At 57.0% G+C, this 5,535-nt stretch overlaps 1 long non-coding RNA gene across 1 annotated transcript in view; it reads left to right on the top strand.

The window, feature by feature from the left end:
• The first annotated feature begins 3,407 nt into the window (after nucleotides 1-3,407).
• LOC138921838 (uncharacterized) overlaps nucleotides 3,408-5,535 on the top strand; it is a 4,486-nt gene continuing 2,358 nt past the window's right edge. Inside the window, exons 1-2 of the long non-coding RNA XR_011434727.1 lie at nucleotides 3,408-3,518; nucleotides 4,690-4,932. This is a non-coding gene — a long non-coding RNA (uncharacterized lncRNA). The remainder of the gene's footprint in view (nucleotides 3,519-4,689; nucleotides 4,933-5,535) is intronic.

Here is a 5,535-nt window from a genome sequence, read left to right as displayed (position 1 = left end):
TTCAGTGATTTCTAGCAGAAATCAGTGAAGCGTGGTGGCTAGCGGGCTTCTGGAGTCAGACTGCCTCTTTTGTTCAAATCTTGCCTCTGCCAATTATCTGTGAGTCCTTGGACAAGTTATCAAAGGTCTCTAAGCCTCCTTTGTCTGTCTCAGAATGGGATCACAACACGGTCTACACCACAGGGCTCTTGTGGGCGTGAAGGTGCTTAGGGTGGGCCCAGCACACCAGGGCGCGGGCCTGTTTGCTGTCGTCACGAGGACGATCTGAGGCAGCAGCAGCTCTGGCTGCGAATGCCGACCCCCTTCCACAGGGTGGTCTCCCCGGGCATGTGCCCGCCACCCCGGTTCCCAGGCCCCTGGAGCAGGGGACCCTGGGACTAGCACGCCTGCTCTGGCAGGGCCACTCCAAGAAGGATGGAGCCCCTATTCCATCACCCCAGGAAGGATGGAGCCCCTGCCATGTCACTGATGACAACACCAGGGACACAGAAGGGCCACCAATGCCCTCCAGTGGCAGCTCAGACCCATGGAGACAGAAGGCGAGGTCACCGTGGGGCCTCAGGGTCAGAGGTCAGCAGAGCCTCCACAAACATGAAGCCCCATGTGATCTCAGGGCGGCGCCTGCTGGGTTTCTCTTCCCCTGGGCCTCGGGGAACTGGCAGCCTGAGCCTCCCCATGGGCTCCACAGAGCAAATCGGGATGAGGCTGAGGGAGTGTGTCGGCTGGATGGGAAGCTGAGCTGGTGCAGGAGTCCAGAGCCCCAGGGGCAGCCTGGGGTCAAAAGGACAGGGGCTCAGTGGGCGCAGGTTTGAGCCATGATGCCCAGGTCTACGTCTAAATTTTGCCACAGACTGGCCGTGAGTTCTTGGGCAAGTTATCAAGAAATGGAGACTTTATATACGTTTGTGTGTTTGTACATAAATCTACCTGTTGTCCAGTGTGACCCTCAGAGCAGTGCTGTGCGGTGGGCAGAAGTCACCCCCTCGTATACACACGCTCATACGTATATGTCACACACATCTATTTTCTAAACCTGAACCCTCTGCACTCACTCCCTACGTCCCACAATATTGCCTTCCTCACTGGTTTGCTCTGCATCCTAAACGAGTTGACACATGAACCGTTCAGGATGGGGATGGGCCGCGAGTGCTGTGTGAGCTCTCTGGAGGCGACCGGCTCCTACGACATTTATTAAGATGAATTCTCAGAAGCTGGGTGGTTCCTCCCCACCTCCAGCACTGTTGAGGGTCAAGTTAACAACAGGTAGACGGCGGTGACCAGACCCACCCAGGAGGAGAATAACACTCAGACCCTCCGGTCCCCATCTACACAGTCTAGTGACTGTCACCATACTTCAGATGCACTGGGATACTTTTCCATTCCAGCCAAAGAATGTATTTATGCAGAATTCTTATATAGACCTCACGGAGTTCAAAGCCACCTGTGATCCAGGCAGAGACCCATCCTTCATCTAATTTCAACTCGAGTCCACTCAATGGAAGTAGGCTACACAGATGCAAAAGCACCGTGGGGAGATCGGGGTAGGGGAGTTTACATTTTACATTGGAAAGAGAGATGTTAGCAGGGGCCCAGAACTTACAGATCCTGCTGAACCTCAGAAGTGTCTCAAACTCCAAGAGCTCCATGTGGCCTCCAGCTCCCGCCCCTGAGACCAGTGTTCCCAGTAGCCTCTGACCTCAAGGACCCGCAGGGCATGGGCTCCATCCTCCAACGAGAGCCCGCCCCTGCCCAGACCACCCTCTCCAAGCCCCGGCCACCCGGCCCGTTTCTCGTCCCTGGCCCCTGGTGTTTCCGTGGGGGCCACACACCTGCGTCACATCCCATGCGCTCCCTGCAGGGCAGCTGCTACGGGTGACACCCGCTTCTGCGTGGGAACCGCAGTGAGAGAGAGACCGACTTGTAGGGGTTAGGGTCAGGGTTGGGGGAGCTTATGTTTGGGGTTCAGCCCTGGGCAAATCCCAGGTTGGGGTTTGTGGTTAGGGTGGGGTTTCAGGCGAGGGCTGCAGGGTTTACAGGGGTCATGAGGTTTCTGCAATGCTGGATAGTTTACTGTTTGCAGATCTTAGCCTTAGGGAATTCCTGGTGAGGGTCACAGCTGCGAGTTAGGGGACACATGTGTCAGGGTTCTGGGTGAGCGACAGAGTCAGACCTCAGAAGAATGAGATGAGAGAACCCATCCACCACCTCGTGTGCCCTCAGCACCTCTGGAACCTCAAACTCCCCCTTAGCTGGGAAGGGCTCAGGCAAGGGCTTCCCCCGATTCTCAGGCTCCCCAAGAGCCCGATTTGCCCCAGGACTTGGTCAAAACTCCCCCTTATTGTAACGTGCCCAGTGGAACCAGGTCGTCCAGCACGGTCTTTAAACCCTGTTGCCCCAAGTCACCCAGTGGACTTTTCAGCAATGTTTGAATTTCTCCATCAGCATTCTGAGTGCAGAGAAAAGGCCAAGGCACCACGCCAGGGATGATCGATAGTTCCTTCCTAGAAGATCTGAAAGCTATTTTTGCAACACTTAAGCTTTTCATCAAATGACGAACAAGTTTTACCTATTTGTTTCCTTACTGGTGATAAATTTGCCAACTCCGGGTCCACCTGTTTTTGTGAACTCGCCCAAAGAAAATGGCCTCCGTGTCGTACACCGCAGGGCAAGGCAGTCACAGGTAAAGGTCCTAGGGCCTCACACACCGAGTCATCTTGGAACTCAGCTCTGGACCCTGCTGGCAGGTGTGGCCTCCATGCTGGGTAAGAGCCCTGACACTGTGGGGCTGCCTGGCCCAGGATCCCCTGCTCCTCCTCAGCCCTGGACCCGGCCCTTCCGTTGAAGACACATCTCCACCTGTGCAGGGACCTGGCTTTCCTTCTCTGGAGGGAGGGCTGATGCCCCGAGGACAGGCCCAGGAGGTGGTAATGCGCCCCTCCTCAGGCCCTCTGTTGGCATCAGGCCCTGGGCACTGGCCATTTATACTCACCATGTGCTCCCCCGCTCCAGGCAGGTCACAAAGGGTCCCCAAAAGTTCACTCCCAGTGATCCCATCCCTGGGGGACCCCCTCAGTCTGCCCCTCCTGGGCCTCTGTGCGGGAAGACCTGTCCCATGACTCTCCTGTCCTCCAGCCCCCGCCCCCTCGCCCCATCCCAGAGCCTTGGTTCAACACACTGAATGATTGAGTCTGGGGCAGCGACCTGCCCACGAGTATGTCCACTACGTGGGAAATACGTAAGGGGCCCGCAGGCCCAGTCTCACTGCACCGCTGTCTCCAGGAGCCCAGGACGCATGAACCCACAAACCCTAGGGTGGTGGTGGGGGGAAAGGAGAGGCGCCATGGCCATGTGGTGTGGTCTGGTCACTCCCAAGGCTGCAGCTTTGTTCCCACAAAACCCTGCCCTGGGGTTTCCATGGTGACTGTAAACACACCTCAGACCCTGGAGATGCAAGCACCTCTTTTCTCTGACAGCTTCTCCCACCGGATACCTCGTCATCCAGGACCTTACATGGAGCCGTGAGTTGTGGGGAATGAGCTGCATGCTGGATGGGGTGTGAGTGGCGAGAGTCCAAGAAAGGGAAGGGGCCATACCACGACCAGGACAATGGGTCTGGATGAACAGGGCGTGGGGCTGTCTGAGAACGACACCTCACACACGCAAATCTGCACGAGTACCAAAAACTAAAGTAAAAAACATTTAGAAAGCTACAGCCAGAATGGCTCAGGGTCCTCCTGTGGTCACTCTGTGAAAGCAGGCCAGGGGACACAGCGGGAGGCCTGGAGGAGGGCGGATCACTAAGACGAAGAGCCTGAGTCCCTAGATCCAGCAGTGGCAGGGAGGACCGGCCACAGGTCAGGTCACTGTCGGGATTCCACGTGAGTTCCAGTCGGATGACACTGTCACAGGAGCTGCCGCCATCTTCACGCATGCCCTCTCCTTCCTCTTCCGTACAGAGCAGGAGTGCACCCGCGGCAGCCCTGCACTCTGGGCTGCTCACTCGACTAAGTTTCGAGTAGAAGGGCAGCGTGCGATTTCCGGGGAGGATCTGGGAGGGAGGCAGCAGCCCCTTCACTGCCATCTCGTCTCGCTGCAGCTGTGGAGCATACATGTGATGGTCGGAGCCCTCAGCCGTGGGCTGGGAGGTGACTTGAGCATGGAAGCCGCTGGAGGGCAGCAGAGCAGAAACTCAGGGACAGGGTCCTCATGTTGGCAGGGTTCGCTTTGCCCGCACAAGGATGCCTGTCATTTATGGATACGTGGTGGCTCCTCCCTCCCACGCTGAGGTCTCCCTCCCTTTTGATCTCTCCCTGGTATGTCGCAAAGCAAACCCTACACGCTGCACTGGGGACGGGATATAATCCTCTGAACACTTAATCATGGTATGTCATACCTGTAAAACATCTGAAAAAGAAGGTTAAGTTTATCACCTTTTTTTGTAAGAAATTCTTAAAGCCTGCTTTAGCCCATTTTTCTGGAAAATTTCTGCATCTCCTTCGTATCATCTTCAACAACACTGCTGTGAAACTAAGCAGACTCCCTATGTCTGTGAAATTGCTTTAGAGGATAAATTACACTGCTCTTAAAACAGTTTGAGAAGCAAACTGACAGGCAGTGTTTGATACCTGAGTCGTCAGGAGCCTGACCCTGACTGTGAGTATACTTACATCCTTTGCTTACGGAAAACAGGAGGAAACGGAGCGGTGCACAGAATGAGTGTGTGGCCTGTGCTGTAGTGTGGACTGCAGGAGCTTCTAGAAAGGGCAAGCTCGGCTCTGCAGGCGCTTGTGGCTGGCTGGAGCTGCCCTCTTCCATCCTGGCACATCCTCCTCCACTCCATGCACTGGCCACCCACCCAGGGCTTCTCTGCTTTCACATCCTGCTTGGCTGTTACAAAAACAGCTATGAAAAGTTTTCCAAAAGAGAAACCTAGTAAGCTCAATTTCTTTCCATTTGATGCCTGCTACAATAGGCCACTTAAGACTCGAATCACAGCACAGCTGTTCTCTCCATGCCTCATAGTGCTTTACTTTTTCCCCTAGATATCTGCGTATCTAACAGGTGGGACAGTCGCCAGGGCAGGCGGCTCAGGGTCAGGGTCAGGGCTGCAGTCAGGGTCGGATCGAGTTAGGCTTAGGGTCAGGGTCAGGATCCAGTTAGGGCTGGGGTAGAGACGGTGAGGACGGCCGGGTCTAGGGCGCGGTTGGCGTTGGTGCCACCAGGGAGGAACAGGGCTGCCCCCTCTGCTTCCCGTCCGCACGGAGCTCCTGTCCTCCCAACCCCGCCCCGGGCGCCGGGCTGCCGCCTGCGGTGTAGACGCGGGGAGGGGACCCCGGTCTGACTGAGCCGGCGCGCAGGGCCCCCTCCCAGCGAGACCCTGGGAGACAGAGACCGCGCCGGGAAGAGCGGCCCCGGCAGGACGAGCGGCGGCGCGTGTGCAGGGCTGGCCGAGGGCGGGAGGTCGCAGCGCGGACAGCCGGGCGGGGCCCCAGGGACGCGGCGAGGGGACGGCGCCGCTGCGCTCACGCCCGTCTC

Source organism: Equus caballus, chromosome X (assembly GCF_041296265.1).
Source record: "Equus caballus isolate H_3958 breed thoroughbred chromosome X, TB-T2T, whole genome shotgun sequence".
NCBI lineage: Eukaryota > Metazoa > Chordata > Mammalia > Perissodactyla > Equidae > Equus > Equus caballus.
Note: the sequence above shows the minus strand (reverse complement) of the source record. Positions and strands in the feature narration are given on the sequence as shown.